The 27,619-nt window shown below is 36.4% G+C and overlaps 1 long non-coding RNA gene across 1 annotated transcript; it reads right to left on the minus strand.

Moving 5' to 3' along the window:
• Nucleotides 1–7,256: 7,256 nt before the first annotated feature.
• Nucleotides 7,257–26,944, minus strand: LOC120243743. The gene is made up of 3 exons (XR_005531387.1): nt 26,856–26,944; nt 8,971–9,021; nt 7,257–7,396 (listed from the first exon to the last, which is right to left on the minus strand). It is a non-coding gene; the product is annotated as an uncharacterized LOC120243743 (long non-coding RNA).
• Between the last annotated feature and the right edge of the window lie 675 nt (nt 26,945–27,619).

Consider the following 27,619-nt stretch of genomic DNA (forward strand, 5'->3'; position numbering starts at 1 on the left):
TCATTAAAATGTTCCAAAATTGATGTGGTAATGGTTGCACTACTTTTGAACATACTAAAGACAATTGAGTTGTACTCTAGATTTTATTATTTAATTTTTAATTTTTTAATTTATTTAAAAAAATTTTTTTAATGTCTTATTTATTTCTGAGATAGAGAGAGACAGCGTGAGCAGGGAAGGGTCAGAGATAGAGACACACACAGAATGTGAAAGAGGCTCCAGGCTCTGAGATGGCTGTCAGCACAGAGCCTGATGCAGGGCTTGAACCCACAAACCGTGAGGTCATGACCTGAGCTGAAGTCGGATGCTTAACCGACTGAGCCACCCAGGTGCCCCTATTATTTAATTTTTTAAATGTTTATTTACTTAGAGAGCATGCACACACACACAAGCAGGGAAGGGACAGGGAAAGAATCCCAAGCAGGTTCCACCCTATCAGCACAGAGCCCAACTCAGGACTCGACCTCACAAACCATAAGATCATGACCTGAGCTAAAATCAAGAGCTGGACACTCAACCAAATGAGCCACCCAGGCACCCTGAGTTGTACACTTTAAATGGATGAATTGTATGGTTGGTAAATTATATCTCAATATAACTATTTTTTGAAAATTGGCATTTACCTTCCTCATTGAACTAATATTATGTTTACACTACAGATTTTATTTATTTATTTTTAATTTTTTTATGTCTTTATTTTGAGAGACAGAGATGAAAGCGAGTGAGGGAGGGTCAGAGAGAGAGAGAGAGGGAGACAGAATCTGAAGCAGGCTCCAGGCTGTCAGCACAGAACCCGTCGCGAGGCTCGAACCCACAGACTGTAGGATCATGACCTGAGTCGAAGTTGGACACTCAACCAACTGAGCCATCCAGGCGCCCCACTACAGATTTTATTTAAAGTTTTGTGTTTGCCCAAGAATTTTTAGATCATTCCTTTAGTTTTGTGGTAGAGAGAAAAGAGAATTTTTAATTAGTTGATGTCTGCAGATTTTTTTTCAATAATAGTCTTTTGATATACAAGTATTATGGGGTTTGCCTCCAAAGATTCTGAGGCTTAGTAAATAGAATCCATATTGTCCCATCTGTTTCCAAATCAATGGTTTAATTCATTTTTATTAGTGATTCTATTCAGCCAAACAATGTGCTTCTATGCTGTGGTTTTAGTTTAGGAGAGCCAACCTTTAAAATTAGGCTTATTCACCACTCAAAAACACCACACCCACAATTTAGCTCACCACACTGTATATGTGCTTTTAAAGAAGCCAAGTGTAGTCATTTACTTTTAAGAGAGTGGAATATGGGGCGCCTGGGTGGCTTAGTCGGTTAAGCATCCGACTTTCCGACTTTCGCTTAGGTCATGATCTCGCGGTTTGTGGGTTCGAGCCCCGTGTCGGGCTCTGTGCTGACTGCCAGCTCAGAGCCTGGAGCCTGTTTCGGTCTGTGACTCCATCTCTCTCTGACCCTCCCCTGCTCACGCTGTCTCTCTCTCCTAGAAATAAATAAATAAAAAAAAAAGAGAGTGGAATATATCTTTTGGTACCAAAAGATAAGTCTTTATAAAAGCAAGTAAATACAAGTAATATTACTCAATAAAACATAATTATTTTAGAGAAAGGTTTCTTTCAGAAATAAAAACCTAGAATATTTTCTTAATTACTTTAAAGGAAAAGAAAAAGGGAGAAAAGAAAACACCTCAGACATTTACCTTTTAACACACATACATAACAGTGTTTGGTTAAAAATCTCTCCAGAAGTTTATTCTCAACCATCCTCAACATTTGAGTATCTAAGAGTCTCTTAATTTCTCTATCACAGCCACAGACCTTAATCAGAGTGTCCACATTATTTAGGGAAAAAAATGAGTTTACCTTTGTAACCTACTTGTGTTTAGAACTCCTACATCCTTGGGGCAGCTGGGTGGCTCAGTCGGCTAAGTGTCCGACTTTGGCTCAGGTCATGATCTCATGGTTTGTGAGTTCAAGCCCCATGTTGGGCTCTGTGCTGACAGCTAGCTCAGAGCCTGGACCTGCTTCAGATTCTGTGTCTCCCTCTCTCTCTGACCCTCCCCTGCTCACTCTTTCTATCTCTATCTCTCTCTCTATTAAAAAAAAAAAAAAAAACCCAACTCCTATATCCTTCCCTGTACAGAGCAGGAGAATCCTCTAGAACTTTTCTTGCATCTCCCACTTGGTTATGGTCACCCCAAGAGCCTGTTTTCATAGGGAGCAGGGTTGTATTTTCTCTTACTCTTTTTAACTTTTCCCACAGCAATTATGTGACTTCTAAACCAGGGCCAGATACAACTTAATTGATGTATATCTATTTACATTTTGAAAATAACTTAAGGTATTCTCATCAAAAAAAAAATTTGTAGGGACACCTGGCTGCCTCAGTCAGAGAAGCATCCAACTTCGGCTACGGTCATGATCTCGCGGTTAAAGGGTTCATGGGTTCGAGCCCCACGACTGGCTCTGTGCTGACAGCTCAGAGCCTGGAGCCTGCTTCAGATTCTGTCTCCCTCTCTCTCTGGCCCTCCCCCCCCCTCAAAACAAATAAACATTAAAGCATTTTTTAATTGTAAAATTTATTCTAAAGCACTGATATTCTTTAAATGAGCATAGTATTGTGAGGACTTAAGACTTTCATATAGAAATAGTGCTTGTCACATGTGGCAAAGTGCTGAACCTTATGGGCATTAGTAAGAAGTCTGCATTTAGCCAACCGCATCCAATTCAGGAATCAGGCCCTCTCCCAGCTCCTGGCAGCAGCCGTAAATTGATGGCAAGAATGGATCGTTAAATTCTGGTAATTAGTGAAGTATTACTCTGTCTATCAAATTTGAAGTATAATTGATTAATCCCTTAACTTTGAGATATATCACATCAATTTATTTTGCTTGTCTCAATAGCAATCTTGCCATGTTCTTAACACAGTTTATCCCAAAATTATAGATCAGGCAATCGATACACATTTACAGTTGCCAAAAAGGTGTGAGCTCCTATGCTAGGTTTTATGGGGGCTCTAAGGATAGATGAATTCTCTTTTGTCACCAAGGTACGTAATTATTAGATAAATGGGAATGAAATATATAAAAGTTTTTTTTTAAGCGAGAGAGAGACAGAGAGAGAGAATAAAATGTAGTAAGTATGCTAAATGAGTGGTTTGAATCTCTTTAAAACAATGACCATTATTTCAGGCTCCTGGGTGGCTCAGTCAGCTGAGCATCTGATTTTGGCTTAGGTCATGATTTCACAGTTAGGTGAGTTCAAAGTCTGCATGGGGCTCTGCACTAGTGGTGTGGAGCCTGCTTGAGATTCTCTCTCTCTCTCTCTCTCTCTCTCTCTCTCTGTCTCTCTCTTTCCACCCCTTCCCCACTGTGCACTCTCTCTCTCAAAATAAATAAACTTAAAATAAATAAAAAATGAAAATAAGAGTATTAAAAAAAAACAAACAATTACCACCAGAATATTGGTTTTCAGATTGTCACCCACTGGGTTTATTATTCATAGTGCTCACATAACTGCCCAAAGCCTTCATTATACTTGTTGGTAGAAATAAGAATATTCTTCCTTTACTCAAAGATGAAAATTACAAAAAAGCCTAATTTCTAATGTCAAAGGTAGTCTTGTTTTGACTTGCCATTGTAAAATATTGGCCAGTAAATTATTCCTGTAAATATTTCTTAAAGGCTTTGGATAATCAAATCATCAGTTTCTGCATTAGGCTGTCGTTTTTATTACTGAATATTCTAACAACTATGCTATAGATACATTTTTTAAAAATTTGATCTGCTAAATCAACTAATCTACAAATTGTAGAGTTGCCCATACTTCACATACGTGGGAAACAAAAGAGTGACAATTTGGAAGTTTAAAAATAAACATTAGGCAAAGCATTTACCATATTTTCACAGCTCAGTTATTTTCATTTTCGCTGCTCTTTTAAAAACAGGAAAATTTTCAGACCAGATTATATAATTAATGATGGATGTGTGATCCTGTGTACATTTTAGTCCACTGTGATCGCTGGCTACATAAATAATTTATATTGAGGAAACTGCTCATATGCAGGAAAAGGAAGCACTGACCTGGAGCTCCTTTATCAGTTTCATCTACAGGAGGTATCATATCATAATCCCTTCTTCCATCTCCTTTTAAATTTGATTAAACAAAGAGCAAATATGTTACTGCTGTGCAAGAGTGACACACTCATTAATCACAATACAATTTACAATTATAGCTACATTTGTTTATTATACTAAAATAATAGACGCCATGAGTAACTAATCTGATAATAATGTTCTATTAAAAGAATTCAACGTTGCATTATAAATCTAAACTACAAAGAGAATTCAAATTGATTGGAGAGTTAGTTTTGTTCCAAAATAGAAGATGTCGTATGTCAACTATTATTATAAGATGGTCCATAGGAAATACATAAGGCATCAATTCCAGTATAAAGATACCTGGAGGTAAACACAGGGGAAAAAAATCTTTCTTTTGATCCTATAGCATTTTAATTTCTGTTATAAAAGCTGTCGTGTAAAGAGTATGTGAAGGCTTAGGGTTAGTAAAGCAATATATTTTATGATATGTGCACAAAGATAAAAGTAACTACAATTGCCTGACTTCTAACTCATGCTGATAGTCAGGAATTTGCTCTTTCTCAGGAATTCATGTTTCTTGGAGATAACAAGATGCCCTGGGGAAAAGGGCCCCGGGAAGAAAAGGGGAGTAGCCCTTACTGGCAATGTACAAAGTGCAGTTCTCTATTAACATGTCTGGTTCCTGGGAGCCTGTCTCTGACAACCCACAAAGCTCAGCACTAACACAAAAACTGAAGCAGGTGGCTGGTGGAAGGTGGGCAATACAAACAGTGTTACATTCTGGAAATGATACAAGTTTGCAATCAGACAGATCTGGGTTGAATCAAGTCTCTGCCCTGGGTAGACGACAACCTCTTGAGTTTCAAGTTCCTCATATGTAAAATAAATAAGATTATTATTTACCGTCAAGATAAAGTGTATATTGCACATCATCATCAGGTAAATCATAGGTGTCTGATTAATTAAGCTAGTGCTTACTTAAAATAGTTAAGGTCTACCACCCAGCAGGCACTGTGCTGGGAGGTAGTGGTGAATAAGGCAGAACCACTAAGAGGGACTGACTGTTCTGGCTTGTTCAGGACTTTCCCTGGTTTTAGCAAAGAAAGTCCTTTCTCCCAAAACTCTTGAGCCATAGGTAAGCCAGAACATTCCAGAACATTCAGTCGAACAGACTATATCTAGTCAATGAGGATATGGACACAGCATGAAACGGTGGTTTCAGAAAGTAATCAAAAGGGAAAGCAGAATCACCAGGCCTCATCCTGTTGAAGTGAGCATGAGAATTACTTGGTGAGAAGACCATGAACTGGATTACAAACAGTGGGTGCGGGGGCACCAGGTGAGGCAACAGCTGACAGAGCCAAACGGGAATCCTTGAAACTCTAACCTGTCCTTGAGGAAACCCTCCACAGCCTGTGACCTACAGGTAAACATCCAAGGGTGAAAGGAGGTATAAAGGAAGCCAAGCAAGTATGTAGGTAACCATACTACTTGGGGAGGAACCAAAACATAAAATATTTTGTTAGAAAGGATCTGTGGACAATAGCCTAACTGCACCACAGACTTGAAGCATCATATAGTCTTGGACAATAACACCTCCAGAGTCCCTCCATCTAGTAATGAGGAAACTAAAGCTCCAGGTATTACCTTCAGCCTCATGTTCCTGAGCCACTGCTCCCAACATGAATGCCTCCAATCTTCTTTCCTTGCCCGGACTTTTATCCCAATGTTGCTCCAAGTTTCCTGCCTCTGGGACTTCCTCCCGTGCCTATTCTGCCAACCATGCCTTCCTACAGCCTCCAGATTAGTTTTATTGGGACCTCCCATCAGATTCTGTCTACTTCATCAGCATTCCTCCTGTTACCTTCTTCTCTCCATTTTCTTATTGATGTTTAGCCCACACTTGCGTTATTGTTGGTAAATACCACGGCAGTCTTTAGTCTCTCTGCCCCTTTTCCTCCATTGCTAACATAGCCACAAGAGCTGGCAAAGCTGACAGAGTCCAAAACTGCGAGGGAAAGTTCTAAAATGAACATCTGATCTGATCATGCCTGTTCCTTGCTTTAAAATCATTCACTTTGAGATATTTTCTAATTTCCCCTTTGATTTCTTCTTTGATCCAATGAGCATTCAAGAGTGTGTTGTTTAAATGGCACATATCTGGGGCACTTGGCTAGCTCAGTCAGTAGAGTGTTTGACTCTTAATCTCAGGGTCACGAGTTTGAGCCCTATGTTGAGCGCAGAGCCTATTTATACATATATATACATACATACATATGTACTATATATATATGTATGTATATACATCTGTATAAATATATATATATATATATATTTTTTTTTTTTTTAATTTAGCGGCACCTGGGTGGCTCAGTCACTTGAGTGTTGGACTCTTGGTTTCAGCTCAGGTCATGATGCCAGGGTCGTGGGATCGAGCCCCATGTCAGTAAATGTGCTGGGTTAACATCAAAAACAAATCATTCAACTGTCCTCCAAGATGTTCAGGATGAAGACTGAAATTCTTAGTTTGGTGTATAAGCAAAACTATTATGGCCTATTCTCCCATGCTGGTTCCATGTTTCCCAAAGTATGCTCTCTGGAGCACTGTTTCTGAGTACTGAAAGTGTTGTATTAAGAATTTCTTTGGTATGATAAGTTTGGTATTAAGTCAAGTTCAATACTATGGGATTTCTAAAATTATAATACAATCATATCTTTATGAATCTCCAGAAGAGGAATATAACTTATTTTTTTCTCCAAATCAACTGAATCTAAAAACTTTTTTTTTGTAATTCTGCTAACAGAACTAATGTTCCTCAAAGATCTTTTGGAAAGCATTATTCTAGCCTCACCTCTTACTACTCCCTACCTGCAGTAGCCTTTACCCAATGCATATGGAACACCTGGAACTCATCACTCTCTTAACACCCTCTCATCTTGGAATCTGAGTCCTCCTCTTACTGAAATGTTCTGCTTTCCCTCTTTTTCCTAGCTAATTTAAATGGCACTTTCAAGACTACGTTCACATGTGGCTTCTTAGCCTCCCCTCATATGGTTTCGATGCCCTTCCCCAAGCTCCCAGGGCATCCAGTTCATTCCACTTAGCACTCTGTATTTTCCCAAAGAGAGAGGACCTCTTACTTTCCTTGGTTCCTTCAGTGATTAGTACAGTCTCTGACATATACTAGATGTTTGCCAGTTGTTGCATAAATGGGATGTTGAAGTTGATAGAGAAATCATTGAACCAAATTTGATGGAGGAAATTGGACCAGTAGTATAGCAACTGCCTGTCTGCAAAATGAATAAGAAACAAAGCTGTCTCTCCGGAGTGCTGAAAAGTACAGAAAAATGAACTGTGTGACCTCTGGGGTCTTCTACTTGTCTTTGGAGTCTGTGAAGTTCTGGAAGAATAATACATATCTCTATGAGTTTGATCTAGCCCTTTCAAATGGATTTATTATTCTTTATTTAAATAATGTATGACTTACCCTTCCAGCTGAATATCAATAGGAAAAACAAATCTGATCTTAGATTTCCTAATGTCTCCAACTTAGAATGGCATTCAAATTCAATGAGATTAAAAGAACTTAGATAAAAATTATTAGGGATTTCTCCCCAGACTTTTAACTGTCACTTGCACCGTCTGTCTTTTTCATGTCTATTTTGACTTGCCAAATCCTCTTACAGAGATTTTAAATTATCCTTTCTTGACTTGTTTAGTGAAAACATTTGAATCTACAGAGAAAATTTGCTGCATTTATAACCATCTTTTTTTCCTTGTCAGATTTTTTTTCTTCTTCTTTTATGACTTCTTTTTTTCACTAATATACTCTTGCCAGGGATTTTGACAGCTGGAATATGTGATTAGCACCATTTTATACCTCAATGTATGGATTTAAATTTATTCACAGTGGTTCTAGCTGAAGTTTCGATTTGTCAAAATATTTTGGTTTTAAATGAAAGCTACTCACACATATCTTTTACAAAAACAAGTCTCACACAAAAAGATTTACAGTATTTTTCCTTCTTAGCTAGTCTGAATAGGTCACCTAGAGCAGCTGAAAACTATGAACTTTTATTTCATTCTCTGTATTGTGGGTTTGGAAATACACAATAAAAATTTTCATGCATACCAATACTTAAAACTCAATAGAACAGTTAACTTGCCTCCTGGAAAACATTGTCAGCTAACCTTCCTGCCTCCACTTCCTACTCATGCTTCAACATACTGAAGTATGGCTTACCATTCACCGCCTCATAAAAAGATTATTTTAAATGTTTTTTAACCTTTGTGACATTCCTCAGTATTGTTTCAGAGATAAGGAAAGATAGGTAGTTCAAATACTGATACAGATAAGCAAAAAGAGAACTTTGGAAAATTGGAATTTGGTCTCTAATTTAAAAAACACACAAAAAAGTTTTCAGATATTAATGCCTTTACCTATGTCCTACAAAGGTAGTTTGTTGTTCTTTTTCATGGAGCATTATTACTAGAATACAAGCCAAACCAGATATTTCTATGTCTAATCTGTCATAGAAATAGGTTATTATAAAATATATTTCCTTAATTTTTTTAATTTGTTTTTCATCTAAACACAGATTTATACATGTAAATGTAATATTTGAGGAGTTAACACATTTTAACAGTTTTGATGTGAATATTAAGAAAATAGCCTCTGAAAATTAATCTTAAAACATCATAAATTCCTTGAAGGTAAGTCTGTGTTCTATATTTCTTAATCTATTGTGCCTACCACACAGCTAGGTCCATGATAGTGTTTAAAAAGCAGTTTAGATTGAATTTTAAGTAGGGAATTGAGGTAAATGATTGAATAATCAATGAAAGACAAATTTTAAGTCCTTACTTCAAAATCCACCTGTTGGCCTTTACAGTTGCCGATCCAGGGGGAGATTTTCTGCAAGAGAGTAAAATCACATTAGATGGCATATCTACCACAAGAGTTTCCTCAGTTAAGCCATGAGGGGAATTTGCTCTACAAAGATAAAACTAGCTTCCCTGTGGTCCGGTATCAAGTACATTAGAGAGAGACATCACAGGAATGCTTTGTGCCGGACTGAGATACCGGGGTCATACCTTTCATCATTCTTTTTCAAATAGTTTTAAAGTGCTGGAGAAAAATAATGCAATGGGGCACATTTATGGTTTCCAAACTCATCAAGTACTCAATAGTGCCTGGCTTGTTTCTGACTGTTCACAGTGATGTTTTCAAGTCTCCCTAAATCCTGACCCTTCTCTCTCCTCTGGAATTTCAGTGGATGATCCTCTCTCTGAGTTTTCTATAATATATAAATTAGAATCATAAATAAGGTAAATTAGAACTATCATAAGGGAAAGTTGTACAACTTTCATCACCAAATATGTAAACCTACTCATAAAGGCACCCAGATTCACCTCTTTTCTTTACTTTGAAAATGTAGCAAATATTTTTCCTCCAAAAAGGGCCTTATCTAATACTGTCTCATAATTCTGTGGCTAGGGGTTGTCCGTGGCCTCTCAGCTGAGTGTTTCCCTCCACTAGACCTTGTTTTTCAGTATTTAAATATGCTTTAATCATTCCTTTATAAAATTAAAAAAGATAAACATTCCTTGGATACTATGTTCTCCTAAGCTATTCTTCTATCTCTTTGTTCTCCTTCATTCTTGTAAAGAGTTCTCTTTTTTGCCTCTCCTTTCTATTGACTCCTCAACCCATTCCAGTATGGCTCTACCATACCACCAATGCAAACACATTTCATTACAGACAGTACACTTTGTGACTCAGAAAAAAGTTTTGATTTTCATTTCACAGGACTTCTTAACAGTAGGTGACATAATTGGCCTCTCTGTCTTCCCTTTAAAATACTCTCTTCCTTGAATTCTGTGAGTTCAGATTCTCCCGGGTTTCCTTCTATTTTCCTATGACCAGCCTATCTCAATTTGCCTTGATAATCCATTCTTCTCTCCCCAAATGATTTTTTTTTAATATAAAGACTTCATTTTTACATAATCTCTACACCCAACATCTGGGTTTGAATTTACAACCCTGAGATCAAGAGTCACTCACCCTAGAGGAATGGAGCCAGCCAGGTGCCTCCTCTTCTCCCCAACCTTTAATTACAAGTGCCTGAGGGAATTTCAGGTTCTTCAGAGCATTTCTCACTTTGCACTCTATTCCTAGCCAATCTCATGCATTCCTACCATTTTAATTGCCTTCTATATGATAACACCGAAAATTGTGTCTTCAACTCAAATGTTTCTTTCTAAGACTCAGATTGTTGATCCCACTGCTTATCCGAGGTCTTCCCTTGGATATCTCACAGGTACCTGAACCTCAATATGCCAAACTAAATTTATGATTTTCACTCTCAAACCTGCAATTCATCAAATATTTTCTATACAGTCTGGGCACTGTATCATTAGCCTTACAGGGAGAAGGTAGAGTAGGCAGAGACAGGAACCATTCTTACTGGGAAGTTAATATTTCCCCATCGTCAAAATGTGCATATCTGCTGGTAATGGGGGAGAAGGCAATTATGAAATATGGTTTACCCTCTTCAAGAGACTGTCAAAGACACACACACACACACACACACACACACCTCCCAAATTCAAATAAGTTTCTAACTTTAAAGTGAAGTAAGGTTTGAGAAATAGTGTACTTATTCTCTCTTCCCCAAACAGCATGCAGCACATAACATGCATACCCTTAGAGCTACACCCTTTCAGCTGTGTAAATAACAGATCTCCTCCCCTCTTTCAGATGCATCCATCAGTCCTTTTTAAGCACTGTTTACACCCAAAGTCCAATATCCTCTTAGGCCACATCCTCCAACATGGTTAAGTTATTCTCCGTTTCACCCATTTTCAGTGCTAGATGAAGAAAGATTTAGATCACAAAGTAGGCAGACATAGGGGAAGATTCCAACTTATTTAAACTCTGGGAGAAAGATATTCAAAGCTTTTACACAGGCCTTATTATTAAGTTTATCATTTTATTTACTTACCTTCTTACTAAATAAAAACCATCAATTTCACATTATAAAAGTCACTACTATTTTCTTATGTATGAGGAGCATGAGACTCAAGAAAGAAGAGTGGTAAAGACAAATCCATTGTTATGAAGCCGTTTTCTTATCAACTGGAATCAACGTTTATTAGTGGCTTATGCCAGAAATATGGAAGACATCCATATCTCTTTCTACTTCACTCACCATGTCTGATCAATTAATCTAGTCCTGCTATATATTTTTGGAATTAAACTTTTCACCATTTCTACAATTACCACTGAAGTACAAGCTATTATCATCTATCACTTGGAATACTTCAATGGCATCCCAAAAAGCTTCTTCATGTTCTGTTTCCTGTTCCTGCAAAACATTGCCAAACATTGCCATACTGCAACAAGAATAATAAGTTAAATCGTCTCTTCCCCCTCATCCTCTTGGAAATCACTCCTTACAATAGGAAATAATATCCCAACATTTACCTTTAAAGAAATTCACTGACATCTGTAAAACAAAACACGAGGAAAGCTGTCAAATGCAATAGAGGTAAAACAAAGGTGTAAGACTCCCCCATGAAATGAAACCTGTGGCTAGTTATCCTAGACAAATTTCACTGTGTATTATCTAAAATACCTCACTAGTCTAAAACACATGACAAACCCTTAAATTCAAAACCGACATTGCTTGTAAGCTGATATTGTCTGTTAGCTATTAGAAATATACTCTACACCTTTCCCAGTCTGCTCTCTCCTTCGGTCTGAATGGACTGAATTCAGTCTGATGCCTTTGCCTTCAGTTTCCCCATTGGGTATGGCTGATGGGAAACATTTCAGGATATGGTAGGGTGGCAAGAAATTATGGATGGGGTATTTATGCTGTTAGTTCTCTTTATACTGAGCCACAGGTTTATGGTACTTTACTCCTCTACCAAAACACACAGCTATTGTTGGGAAGTCAGCTTTTACAACCTACAGTTTCTATCTATCTATCTATCATCTATCTGTCTATCATCCATTTATTCCTCCATCCATCCATCTCTGTGTGTGTGTGTGTGTGTGTGTGTGTGTGTGCGCGTGCGCGCGCACGCGCGCACGTATTGGCTTATACCCTTGTGCCTTTGGAAATCCTGGCTTCCTGTTATTGTTAGCCATATAGTACTTCATTATCTCTCAGTAGTTTCTCTTAATTATGACTGTAGCCTTGTAAATAAACTCTTTATTGATTCTCCTGAATTATTGCATTTAAATGGGCCACTTTATTCTTATTGGGATACTGACTGATGTATATTGTTTAGAGCAACATGAAAAGAATAAATGGACTGAGGGCTGGACTTTCTCCAGAATTTGGTACCACAGAATGGGAACACACAGACATGCCATGTTTATAGAAAGCAGTCTGTGGGTGAGTCTAAAGAGAGTCTAATTTCCAGTCATTTTTGGAAGCTGAAAAGCCTTAGTATGTAAGAATGACAGGGCAAATAAAGGCTAAACAACTTACATTCAAATTAATCACTGCTAATTCTATTGCCCAAGCACCTCCCCACATAGGCTTTGTGCAAATAGCTGACTCAAATGTGATTTGTCACCTCAATCAAGACTGTATTACAATAATTTTTAAAAAGATACAGACAGAATCATTTAAAAATACTTTTAGAAAAAAAGAACAGAAAAAGCGAATGGCAGGCCCAAAACATAGTAACAGGAAAAAATATTGCCACCAAGCAGATAAAAATCTTGGCCAGGCATATTGCCATGAATTCAAAATAACCAAGTGAATTAATCAAAGAGTTCAAAGAAAAATTACAAGAACTCAGGAAAAAATGCAGTGAGACAACAGAGTGAGATGAAGCATAATCTTGCAGAGCTCATAAAAGAAATAAGAAAGAATCACAAAAAATGAATCCATCAGAGAAGAAACAAAAAGGAGACAAGACTGTTAAAGCACAGTGTATGATATGAAGGAGAAATTTGGGGAATAATTAAAATGAATTGGAAATGATAGGAATGATAATTGTGAAAGGAAAAGAAGGAAGCACATAACACTGATTCCCTCAGTGTTATGTAAAATACAGAATGTAAAAATATATTATTTAAACAGTGAATCAAATAAGGAGGAGAAGTTTATTAATAAAGAGGGTAAATATATATAACCTAAGGAAAATAATGTAACCCATGAAAATCATTTCACAGAGAGTAGAGGATAAATAGAAGGAAATCTGTACTAATGTCATTACTGCTCTCAGAAGTAAAATGATACAAAGCATTAGATCATGAACTCAGTACTACAAATTATCAAAAGAGAGGAGCTTCTAAGAGGCAAATATAGATAAAATAAAATATTTTGCTTTTCATATTTTTACTGGACTTAAAAGATAACTGTTTAAAGTAATAATGGCAAGAATGTTTTGGGTGTTTATGAATGACAGCAATCTCCCATAAAGGATGGGAGAAGAATTTGGGAATACCTTATTGTACTGCAAGTTACCTGAACTAATGAGTAGTCTTGTGTTACTTGGAGGTGGATTTAGATTAACTGAAAATGTATTTTGCAAACTCTAAGGCAAGAGGTAAAGAGGAAAACTGTATAAAGGAAGTGTAATTAATATGCTAAAAAAGGAGATAAAAATGGAATCACATAAAATGTTCGATTAAAACAGGAGAAGGCAAAGAGAAATCAAATGAAACCAATAACAAATAAAGAGTACTAACAAATAATAAATTAATAATGAATAAATAAGTAAAGTAAAAGATTGTTAAACTAAAGATTTATCACAAGATGCCATTAAAATTCTGAAAAAAAAAAAAAAAAAGCCAACCATGGAATAAGAGAAATTTGTAACACATAGACACCTGTATTCAATGAAGGGCTCAAATCCAGAATCTATGAAGCACTCCTATAAATCAGTTTAAAAAAATAAAGGAAGATGACCCAATAAAAAAATTAAAAATGGATAAAAGACTTGAATGAGCAGTTTGTAGTAAACGGTGTCCAAATGACCAAGAAACACATGAATAGCAGATCAGCTTGATAAGTTATCAAAGAAATGAAAATTTAAATCATATCACCATGTATCTACCAGAAGAGTCAAAATACAAAAATCAAAAGCCAATGAGGGCGTGGAGGAAATGAAGCTCATTTATTACTAGTAGTAGTGTACATTGGCAAAATGACTTCAAAAAAACTGGCAGTATGTACTAAAGCTAATATATGCACACTCTTTAACTTAGCAGTTCTCCTTCCAGATGAATGCTTAACATAAATACACATGTATATTCACCAACAGACATAGACCAGGGTATTCATAGCAACATCATTCAGAAAAGCCAAGAACCAGCAACAATGCAAATGCCCTACAAAAGCAGAATGGATAAAAAAGGAATGCATATTTGCACAATAGACTGTAATTCAACAACGGGAATAATCCACAGCTACACACAGCAACATAGATGAATATTATAAACATATTATTGAAGCAAAGAAGCTAGTCATAAAAGAGTACATGTCTATGATTTTATTTATATAAGGTCAAAAGTAGTCAGAACTAATCTGTAGTGCTAGAAGCATGATCGTAGTTCCCCTTGTGAGGAGGTAGAGACTAGAAGGGACTTCTAAAGAGCTGGTTATGTTATTTCTCTTGGTCTGGATGATGATTACATGGATATGTTTACTCTGTGAAAATTTGCCAAACTGTATACTTATGATATGTGCACTTCTCTGTGTATGTTTTATACTTCGGAAACAAAGTTCACTAAAGCAAACTTTTGGAACAAGATAAAGTAAATTTTGTATAGAACAACTAACGTAGAGAACAACTAACACTACGAACTAGCTGATTTTTTTTTCAGGTTCCACAATACATACAAATATTGAATCATCCTGCTGTATACCTGAAACTAATACAATAAGTCATTTATATCTCAATTTAAAAAAGAATTAAGTGGGAGATTATGAAAGTTGACGAATAATGAGAAGGGACCAAGCATTTATTAAATCAGATTTCAAAGTTATAATAATTAAAAGCATGATAGTATAAACTGGCCACCTGTCTGTTTTTCTTTCTGGATCCATTATCTGTTTTTTCTATCCTGCTTTATGCCTCTAAGGTGACTGATACTCTATAGATTTATCATCGGGCCAGCTGATTGGGTTCAGTGATGGTTGGCACTAATGGGAGACTAGAGGAACAGAGGAGCAAGAAATCAAGTAATTATTCCCTTGGCTCAACAACTTCTGTGCAGGGAGTCTGTAATTTTGGAAGTGGTTGTATTCTTTGACCATAGCTCCCTTTGGCCTAGCCATTTATTTCCATGGAGGAAGACCTCCCTGGATTATGGAAACAGTGTTCCCTATCTTTTCTCTTCAGGTTTATGGTCATAAAAGGCTTCTCTTTGTTTCTGTTCACTGAGAGCTTTACTATCCCTTGCAGGTTCCCTTAAATTTGTCCACTCCTCTGTAAATAGGCCCTTTGGTAGTCTCTTCAAATAACATTTGAGTGTATCATCTATTTCCTACAGGAATCCCAATTGATGCATATTATCAATATGATAGAAATATAGCTCTCATAAACAGATAGATTATTAGAATAGATAAAAAAAAAGTCCAGAAACTTAGAGAAATTTAGTATATGATAAATGTAGCAAGCATATTAGTTGGGAAATAGAAATTATTTAATACATAGCATTGGGATATCTAGATACACCTCTAGAAAAAAAGAATGTTAGTTATCTGCCTCTGTCCTAAATCTCCAAATGGATCAAAAAGGTAAGTATTGAAAAAATATAAAATCGTTAAATAATATAATAAAACATGAGTTTTTGCAAGTATTTTCAGTGTACAAAAAACCCTTATCATCTATGAATTTGAAAACTTAAAAATAGATTGCTCCTTCTTAACAGAGAAAGAAATAAAACTGTACTAAAGATAAACTCAAATGTGAAACAACAGAAATAAAAACAGGAAAAATAGCTGATATGTAAACTATAGACAAAGGCTTAATTTCTTTTAATTTCACAAGTAAAGCTTCTGCAAATTAATACACTTTTTACATGACCAAATGACATGACATTGTTCATCAAAAAGAAAATATTCATATAAATACTTTTATGAACAGGTAAAGTCTCTTTCTCTACCCCTGAATCTGGTTCTGACCATGTACTGGTTTGACCAATGAGATACTAGCAAACATGATGCATGCAGAGGCTTAAAGCATGCTTATATGCTGGAGCTTTTCCTTTTTTTTTTTTTTCTTAAGTTTATTTATTTATTTTGAAAGAATGAGAGAGAGAGAGAGAGAAAAAGAGAGAGAGAGAGAGTGGGGGAGGGGCAGAAAGAAAAAGAGAGAGAATCCCAAGCAGGCTTGCTGCTGACAGCACTGAGCCCGACAAGGGGCTCAATCTCACAAACCATAGATCATTACCTGAGCCATCATCAAGAGTTGGCTGCTTAACTGACAGCAATCCAGGTGCCCCTAGAGATTCTCTTTTTTTGATGCTTTTAGAACCCAGTCACCATGTGAAAAATATACTAGCCTGAAAGCCACTAGAGAATCATGACTCCATACCTTCCATTGACCCATCAAATTCTAACATATGAATGAGGTCATTTAAGATCAAATAGTCACCAACTAAATGTGGTCACATGGAGAAAGAAACCCAGGTAAACCAGCAAAAGTGCCCAGCTGAGCCTATCTCAATTGTCAACCTACAGCATCTTGAGTTAATAATGACTTGTTTTACCTATTGATTTGGAGGATAGCTTGTTACACAGCAAAGGTTAGCTGATGCAAATGGAAAACTGCCAAAGAGAGATATTTGTCAATATATCTATCAAAAATTAAAATGCACATTCACTTTAATCCAACAATACCATTCATGGGAACTTCCTGTATTACACATACTCACACAAGTGTGGGCTATATCCATGCATGTACAAGGATACCATTAACAATGTTTAAGATAGTAAAATATTGAAAATAACCTATACGACCATCAATCAAGGAATAATTAAACATAATATGCTTGTTTATACAATGGTGTTTTTTAAAAAATTATTCATTTATTTTGATGGAGAGCAATAGAGAGTATAAGCGGGGGTGGGCCAGAGAGAGACAGGGAGAGAGAGATAATCCCAGGCAGGCTCTACACTGACAGAGTGGAGCCTGATGCAGGGTTTGAACTCACAAACTGTGAGATCATGACCTAAGCTGAAACCAAAAGTCAAATGCTTAACCAGTTGAGCCACTCAGGCACCCTGATACAATGGTATTTTATGAAATTAGTGAAAATAGTGGGGTCACTCTTTGTGTACAGGTATGGAACAATGATTAAAATCGGTTCTTAAATGAAAAATGTAAGAAGTGGGAGAGTACACCTTAATTGGTGTTTGTAAAAAGTGTACTGTTGTCTATGTGTTTACCTTTGAATCGCTTCATAAAAGTAGCTGCTCTGGAAAAGACAAGTGACTATTCTGGGGACAGCTGGAGGAGGAAGATATGCTTTTTCATTCTATGCTCTATTTACATTTTGAATTTTGCACCATGGGCATAAATTACTTTTCCTGAAAGTAATTTTTAAAATTAAAAAAAATAATAATCATGATATTTTGTCTAAAATAACATCTTCCCATTGCTCACGACGTTGAAGCTAAAATTCTTTGTTGTCTGATTTGATCTTCCTCTCCACTGGTTTGATGAGACTGACAACAGTTCCCTTATTTACTGAAAAGCTTCAGCTAGACCAGAAGAGTTATCTAACTCTTCCTTCTAAGGCAGCCTTCTCTATCAAGAAGAACCAAGGACCCAGGTTATACAAAGCAGACCTGTCTACTGCCTGACTTGACTGGTGAGAAAAATCAGTCTTCTTCCTACCCTAAGGAAAAGACCAAAAGTGAGGCAGGGAGAGAATGTCTGTATATGTTGATCATATGTTTTATTGTCATCAATCAAGAGTGGCCTCAGTGGATGACTGATCCTGTCACCTAATTAGTGTCAGAAAGTATAGCTTAAAAACACCTACTCGAAAGCTTTAATAATCACCTGACCGACTTCCAAAGCTTTCTTGGCTTATAGTTAAAACTTTATGTCATAGATCTATTCACTTAGTTACCTAGAAGTATATTTTTATACTTGGAGATTTGCCACAATGTGTCTTTGGTTAATATTAGTCAATTCTATCGTTATCTTACTGATATGTTATGGCTACCACGAACAATTGCTAGCACCTGCTATGACTTTTTTTTTAGAATAAAATTATTATGACCATTTTCTATAGTTCTCTGTCATAGAATTTTGGGAACTTGAGTACCATTCATTCATTTGTTGGAATAAACCAGACACTAAAAATGCTTTGGAATCATATGGATTTTCACATATTCTACCCAATTAGAAGTAAAGAATACCCTGGTTTTAATTAAATTTCTGATTTCCAGCATTTTCCAGGGAACGTATTTTCAAATTATCTGTTCAATTTCTTAAAATTGTTCAAAAACAAAGTTCAGAGATTTCATTTACCCATTTTTCTAGATACTCCAAATCATATAACCTTTACCTCATTGCCCTTAGAGTAAATCCACATGTTTCACCATAAGTTAGTATGTCTCCTTCTCATTTCATCTGAACTCCTCTGCCTCTTCATTCACTGTGGTTCGGTTGTACCAGCTTCCTTGTTATTTCTCCAGCTCATCAGGATTATTTCTTTCCCTGGGCCCTCTAAGATCTTTCCTCCTAATCTCGTCAAGCCTTGTTCCTTGTAGTTATTGAAATGTGCCTCAGTTATCATCTTGCTGAGAGGCCCTCCTCATCTTCCTAGTTACTGTCCATTAAGTAATTCTGTCGTATCATCTTCACAACACTGATCACTATTCGAAATGTTTAGTGATTTATTCATTCATGGCCCAGTTTCCAAACAATATGCCAAATGAGACTTTATCTGCCTTGCTCAGCAGTCTATCTCCAGTGTCTAGAACAGCTTCCACATAGCAAATGCTCAATAAATACTTTAAATATTTCATAAATAAATAAAACTGGATTATCAGAGTAGTGACCGACATTGAGGGACAAGCAGTCATAAAATCTAGCTTTTATATCATACAAACAATTATAAGGAATTAATTCATTATATCTCACATATTTATCTCACATGTTTATACACAAAAGCAACCAGCAACTTGTTTGCTTTGATCTGGGATCATATATCTCTTTTACCCTATCTTGTTTCTATCTATGCTGTGAAGAAACACAGGATTATATCTGAGACCCATCTCCAAAAGCCAGACAGAAATTAATGGTGCACATTTGGAGTCCTGAATTCACCCTTAGAGTCTGTGCATAATATAATTTTTATCCTTTTATTTTATTTTATTTTATTATGTGTTACTATATACATTTCTGAAAGTTGTCTCAAATCCTATTTGGAATGAGACAAGTTGAAAAAAATATATATATAATATGTATATCCATTCAGTGTCTGTAGGAAGCCTAGCTCAACATCCTTCATCTCCAAATCCTTCAAGTGCCTACCTCCTCAAACTAAGGTGGTTCTTAAAGCCCATTTTTGGTTATATACTTGTTCTAGTTGGTTCATAATATAGTCTCCATAAGATTTTAAGTCTTTATGAATTTATATATGTTTTCCACAGAATCTGGAATAGTGCTGCCACAAAAATGGGTATGTAATATAGACTTTTACTAAATTAATATGTGAACAGATGGCTTAATATGTCATATGGCTAAATGAGGGGGTAAAATTGTTTTTAAAACCTCAGAAAATGAACAAAATTAGCTTAATCATCTTAATATTCTGAAACCATGCCTATCAAAGCAACAAAAAGTATTAGAAAAATTTGTTTCTAATAGGTTTCCTACCAGAAGAAGGAGAGTATTGATGATGTTCAACTACATAAATATTAAGAGACAGCCTGTGCCATGCTTTCAGGATACAAAATTTTACTAGACACAGATTCGTCAACTATGCAGTGCTTTGTATTGATTCTAAAGTGCTTTTTGGATGAACTTTGAAAGCCATTTGCTGAGTGTAGGGTTTTGTAGGCTTGGGGTTGTCAATAAATGTGTTTTGCTGTAATTAATAACTATATGTTCTTGCACCTGTGGGGAAGATGAAGTATCTTTCTAATTTCACATTCAGCAATAAACACAAGCAACTGTCTGCATGATTCCTCTTTTGATTCCAGCTGCCAACAGCTTGGAATGCTTTGAGTCCAGCTAAGTCTACATTCCCTCATTAGCTGGTGTCCCCATTTATTTTTCTGACTAAATGGGTAGAGAAGTCATTTTGTTTAGCTCATTCGAATCTGTTGAGAAAGATACCAGCAAATCAACACCTGTCACTTTTCAGCAAATCCTAAGAGGAACTGGGGCTTTGTGGCAGATTTGCCTTGGCAGGAAATAAAATGTTCGAGGATTGCAGTAAATGACTGGATTCTATGAAACTGCCATCTCCTCTCTCAACATAGGGAATGAGCATCAGTCTATTATGGATGTGATTAATCCAAATCACTTATAAAACAATAAAATTTAATTATGGATTCTTAAAAACTGAAAACCCACCAATTATTGTTAATAGGCTTTTTCTTGATTGTAGCTAGTGAGTTAAATTATTGAGGCTATTTTTCCAACAGTTAACTTTTTAAAAGTATTTTATTCTTGGTTAAGTAGCTTTGGTATAACATTGCTTTATAGTGGTAGATCAAATACATTCATTGATCTCAATGTAGTTCCTATATTTTGGAAAACAGTTAAGAGCTAAATTCCTGAATGTATCTCTACATAATTGACATCCTCTGCACTTTGGAGACCTTCTATCTTTATTATCTGTTGAGAAAAGTATTTCCCTCTCATCTCTGAACAGCTGGATATGTGTCTTTACATTGATTTTTAGGTACCTCTGTGCCTGAGAGCACAAACATGGCAAAACATTTCAAAATTCAATCTTATTTTGTCAGATCCTATAGTAGGTCACCTGTTGCTTGTTAATGAGACTGGTTTCCCTTGAAATTGTATTAAAGAACATTATGGATTTAATGACCCTTCTATCCACAAAGTGTTAAGCTATCCCTAGAACTCAGCGATCTATTCTTAAAAAGTAATTATAAGAACAAATATTTATTGAATTTTTGCTTACTTTTCTATAACAGTCTACATGGATTGTCATATTTACTGCACCACAATTCTATAAACTAGGTACTATTACTTCCTCGCCTTTACCAATGAGAAAACTGAAGCACAAAGAGTTTAGATCGTTTCTCCAAAGTCATGCAGCAAGTCAATGGTGGAGACAGACTTCAAACCCAAGAAATCTAGATTTTAATCAATATACACACTAGTACTCTCACCTGACTAGAGGGTAGAAGGCTGTGTACACAGATGTCATTTCTTTAAGATCTATCTTGTGCTTACCATTGCAAAGCACTAATCAATACCATAAAATCCTATATGTGTGTGTATAGTACATATAGGTGCCTCCTTGGCAGATCACGTCCACAATAATAGTTCTTGCCAAACAGGTTGTCTGCTCCTAGTTCTAGCCATGCGAGCTGTTTAGGAACTTCCTGCCTATCTTTTCTAAACCTCATTCAAATAGATCTTACTGGCAAAGATTCTCTGTTTTGCTTTTGAGTCAGTCAAAATGAGTATTATTACAGACCTTGACTCCAGGTGACTTTAAAGTACCACCTAGCCTTCAACAGCAAAATATTATTTTACACTGTGGGAGGCCTAGGTATGTCTTCAAATAAGAAAATGTTGTTCATACACTGCTGATGATATTTGCAGTGTGAATGATGTTTACATTTGTGGTGGTAACTATGCACATAAATCTTCGGGCTCTTCGATCAGTTGAATATATTTGCAAATTATCTAATTGGAGATAGGGGCACATGATTAATTAAATATGGCTGTAAATTATTTGCTACTCCTCTGGTGGAAAATGGAGTTTAGTTCTCCCACTCTGGAATCTGAGCTGGTCTTAGTGATATATTTGACCAATTTCAATGCAGAGGAAGTGATATTCTGGGAATTCCAAAGATAGGTCATACAAAGAGGTGAAGCTTCCAATTAGGTCTTTCAAAATCCTTACTCTGGGGGAAGTCAACTCCCATGTAACACATTCAACTGCCCTGAGATCACCACATTGAGGACATCAAATGTAGGCACTCTGGTCTACACTCTCTGGAGGTCTATGCTTCCAGTCATCCTTCCCAAGACACAATACACGAGGGAAGCCATCTTGGGCCTTCAAAACCAGCCCAACTAGCATCTGAGGACACAAAATGACCTCATAAATGCCACAAAAGCAAAATAATACAGCCAACTTTGGTCCAGGTTTCTAACCCACATAATTATGAGATATAATAAAATAATGTTTAAAGTCACTACATTTTTGGGTAGTTTGTTATTCAGTAATGGATAACCACAAGAGTATGATATATGGCTTTGCCATAAAGGAATCAAGCCTGACATTCTGATTCTATCATTGCATAATCCTAAAATCCCCAGCCCAAAGAATTCGTTTCACATTTATGAGCAGATTTCACTTCCATATTGGTATCTAGCTAAAATAAGCAAGGACCTCTGACTCTCCCCTGTAACTAGGCCCTCAGAGGACATTCTCAATATATTGAGGAATGAGTCCATGTGAGTTGGCTGCTTTCCTGGCAGACTTCTTTATCTTCTGGATCTACTGAAAGGCACCAGCTCCCACAGATTTGACTTTATCTTGTGGTATGAACATGTTCACAAGGACTCAAAAATCAGTTCATGTGAGCAAATAGGTATTCAGACAACATCTAATTCTTCCATCTGTTTGTTCATTCCTCCTTCCCTCCTGTCTTAACTCCTTTGATCTTCCTTGCTCTTGTTTACTCTCTCCCCTGCAGCTCCATCTCCTGCTCAGACCTACTTTCCTCTATACCTCCTCCCTTCACTTGTATGTGACCTTGAGCAGTCACTTTACCTCTCTTCACAACTGTAAATAAGGGATGTGATGAGCATTAGTATTGCACAGGATAAAGGGTAAGTCATCAAAATACATTCACCATTATTAATATGTTACTATTATATTTCAGCCTAAAATAGTAGTGGCCCTTCAACTCATGCCAATAAACACATAACTACCAACTACAATATGCCATCACTCCTCCCCATAAAAATCTACATTCATTCGGGCTCATTCAGGATCATCTCTACCACAATCAAAATGTTCAAGTCAAAGTAACCACACTGCCCAGAAAGTCAGAGCATTGTCACAGTGTAACATATAATGTCCAACCCCGTCATACAGAGAAATTATCCACCAAACTATCACTGATGCCATTCAAAATTCAAATTTGTGCAATTAAATTGCTCTTTGTAATTGTAAGATTTTGTTGAATATAATCATATTATTTCTGATGGAAAAGATGAAAATCATATTTAAATTGGGTTAATCTGATCTTGCAGAATATTAAAGCTTGTTATGTTGGTTCATGTAGGACAATATGGCACTGAAATACATTTTCCTATATAACAACGAAGAGAAATAACAATTCACAATTTAATCTTCCTAGAATATGTTTTTATTCACAGATTTCTAAACATTTTAACATTGCATGAATTTTACTTTTACCTTGCATAAAGGTCAATAATAACTATTAAAATGTCTCTTTTGGGGAATTTTTCTTTTCCCTCAGATATATAATAAGATATGACCTTACTCATGACTGATCTTTTCTAATCTTATGTATGTATGTATGTATGTATGTATGTATAGAGAGAGAGCAAGTGGAGGAAAGGGGCAGAGGGAGAGAGAGAAAGAACCTTCAGTAGGCTGCATGCTCAGCACAGAACCCAACACAGGGATGGATCCCACAACCCTGAGCTGAAATCAACAGTGTGACACTCAACCAACTGAGCCACCCAGTTGCCCCTCCTTTTTCTAATCTTCAAAACTGAATCTACAATTGTCTAATAGACATGTCCATTTGTATGTTCCATAACAATAACAATAATAATAATGGCTAACACCATAGCACTTACTTTGTACCTGGCACTTTTGAAGTACCTATTTTATATTTTCTCAGTCTACCTGTAACAACAACCCTATGGGTAAATATCATTTGGTCCATTTTACTGAGGAAACCGAGGTATAGAAAATTTAAATAACCAGCTCAAAATCACATAGCTACTGAGTGTCAGAGCCTGGATTCAAACCCAAAATGTCTCACTCCAGAGTCTGGCTTTTAGCCACTAACTGTATACCATTTCCATTCTGCTTCTCACAGACACTTGAAACTCAAATGCCTAAAGTAGAACTTAATATTTTCAACCACAAATGTGTTCTGACTCATGGGTTCACTAGCACCAAAAGCATCACATGACCTCTCACCTACTTGCCTTGGCAAGAACATGGAGCTCTATGAGCACCCTGCTCACTCATCTAAGCACATCATGACAGTTTTTCCTTCCAAACACATTATTCCTCAGACTGGTTTCTCTTTCTTACTCTAGTCCAAGTAAGACTTGGACTTACTTCTCTCTCTCCGTCTCTTTCTTTTTCCTTCTTTCCTTCCTTCCCTCTCTTTCCCTCCCTCTCTTCCTATCTCCCCATCTCCCACCTGTCTCTTGGATCACCACAATAACCTGCCTCCAATCCTGGTCCATTCAAATTTATTCTTTAGTATGCAGCCGACATGAGTTTTCCAAAAATGCAAAAGTGAGTATGTCACTTTCTATCTTAAAATACTTCAACAGCTCCCTATTATCTTCAGGTAAGTGTTCAAATTGCTTAACATGGTTTACAGGAATCCTATGGTTTAGTCTGTGCTATTTCTGTAGAATCACCATCAACCCTGGACTCACTGCTTCAGTCAGACACAGCTTCCTTCAATTCTCCAAACACAGCATGACTGCCTTGCCTCAGGGTCTTCATGCACATTGTTTCCACTGAGCATACGCACTGTAGAATATACCACACTTCCTCACCTAGGAAATTCCTACTTATCCCTCTGCTTTCAGATTAAATGTTACTTCCTTGTACAAGCCTGCCCTTACCTGCCTCAGGGACATGTTCATATGGCCCCTAAACATCCCTTACTATGGCATTAATCAGACTCTCTTACAATAACTTTTTCAATACTCTCTGAATTGGTCACTAAGCCATAAGCTTCACAAGTCCGAAACTTTTCTATTTTATTTAACATAGCTACTTAAAAGTATTTGTGACACAAAGATATTATGTACAAGCAAATATATACTCCTAAGTGAAATAATCTGTTTTCTACCCCAAAAAATCAATTTGCATGAATATTCTGTATGAAATATTCTATAATAGGAAATTAAAAAGAAGTAAAAGGAATGGTAAGTGATGATGAACAAAATACCATGGAGAAAGAATAAATGAAGGCACAGATAAAATAGAAATTTTGGAGTTCAGTAAATACATGTTTATTTATTATCATGGGCATGGAGATACATACAAACTTTCATAAGGTTATTAAAACAATAATTAAGATTGAAAATAATTATATTGATCTCTGATAGTTTCAAAGAGAAAGTAAATCGAAGATTTGGGAAATGAATGTTGATCAGTGTTTCCTTTACAAACTTCTCCAGACTCCTGAGTCCATTAAAAGCACAGTTAAGACTCGAGGCCAGCAGATATTGGACAAAGTCCCCATAGCCAAGAAAGGAAGTAGAAACCCCTAACCAAATTAAGAGAAGACAGGACCACAATCATATTGATCAATAATCTTACCATAATTACTTTTTTGGATAAAAATATTGTAGATTCAATAATTTTGAATGTCTACTATCATTCAGATTATAGAAATTTAAGTCAGTAAGACAATATATCTCTACTTTCTGTAGACTCTACCTTCCATAGCATCAGAGACTCATGATTTGCCTTCAGCTTTATATTCAGGTTAAAGAAAATGTATGTTGACAATGACCTGGAATTATTTATAGTAGGGTAACCTCAATGGATCAAAGGAAACCATCACTGATTAAAGTCAAATGCCTCATATGGATATTAGTACATATGGACATTTAGTTACTATATGTAACCGAAAAACTTGGTTGGCTTATGTCCTTTGAGAATATCTGTTTAAAACCAGCCTTCCAAGGAGATCACTCAAAGAGAGCAAGCCAGGGATCACTCCCTCATGGCTCAGTCTACAAAGTACCATCTGTTGGCATTCAAAGGTCCCTGGGAAATTCAGATCCACAAATTTCAACAGAATCAGGCATAAGAATTAGTAAGTTACTTTGGAAGCAAACAAGGCCTCACACAGTACCCCAAGGCAGGTAATGGTGCATTTAGGTGATTATTTTTGTTGTTGTTGTTGTTCTGGAGGCCTCCAGTGTTGGAGACGGTCAATTCAGTGTTGCTTTGTTTTATTCTGATACAATAAATAAAGTATGAGCCTAATTTACATTAAATACTTATGCCTCATGGTTTAAAAAATCTCTAAAAACTCTCACTTCCTCATATTTTAACTGCAACACCACCATTTTCCCCCTGAGGCTTCCTATAGATTTTAACTATGAGTCAGAAAGAAAGTACATCAAACCTGGAAAATAATATGACATTATGTCCTCAGTGTAATTAGAAAACATTTTTTAAAAAAGGATCCACATGTAAATCCTCTTGAATGGAGAGATTAAAATAAATGTTACAATCTAAATCATTCTGTATAAATCTCATTTGCAGCTTTTCTATGTGGAAATTTGTAAAGAGTTATGGAAAACACTTACCAGAATATTTCTGTTATGCTAAAGACCTCAAAGTCCTGCCATATTTCACCCTTCAGGATCTTGCAAAGGGAGGTAGAAAAGACACTATGAAAAAGATGACCAAATGCCCCTAAATTTTAGAAAGAAAAATGTAGTCATCTAGACACTAGCCGTTAGAATGAATCTTTATTAATAAAATGCATACATTTTTCAAGTTATTTCTCTTCTTTTTTAAAAAAAATTTTAATGTTTTTTATTTATTTCTGAGAGAGAGAGCGTGAGCAGGGGAGGGTCAGAGAGAGAGGGAAACACAGAATCTGAAACAGGCTCCGAGCTAGCTGTCAGCACAGAGCCCGACGCCTGGCTCGAACCCAGAACCATGAGATGATGACCTGAGCCAAAGTCGGATGCTTGACTGACTGAGCTACCCAGGCGCCCCAAGTTATTTCTCTTCTTTAATAACATGTTTTGAGCTTGTTGGATTCTCTCCCCTTTCTGCATGTTGATATCATGTCTGTCTTCCTTATGGCTGCCAACAGCACCACACTTGTATGGAAAACTGTCATTTGGAGACACAGCGTCTTTGACTTTTTTGTGAGACTGCTGCTGTTGTTTCCTTTGATGAACAAAAGCACTGCTCTGTGTTTTGTGTGATTCTTCTAGGGAACACCTTAGAGAAATAATTAGCTAGGCTGGTAGTTTCAGGAGAAAAAAAAGGAGACCTTTAGTGCTCCTAGAAAAGCCTATTTTTTGGGTTTTGTTTTTGTTTTGGTCAACAATCAATA

The sequence above is a fragment of the Hyaena hyaena genome, unplaced genomic scaffold (assembly GCF_003009895.1).
Source record: "Hyaena hyaena isolate Hyena2069 unplaced genomic scaffold, ASM300989v1 scaffold_353, whole genome shotgun sequence".
Classification (NCBI taxonomy): Eukaryota; Metazoa; Chordata; class Mammalia; order Carnivora; family Hyaenidae; genus Hyaena; species Hyaena hyaena.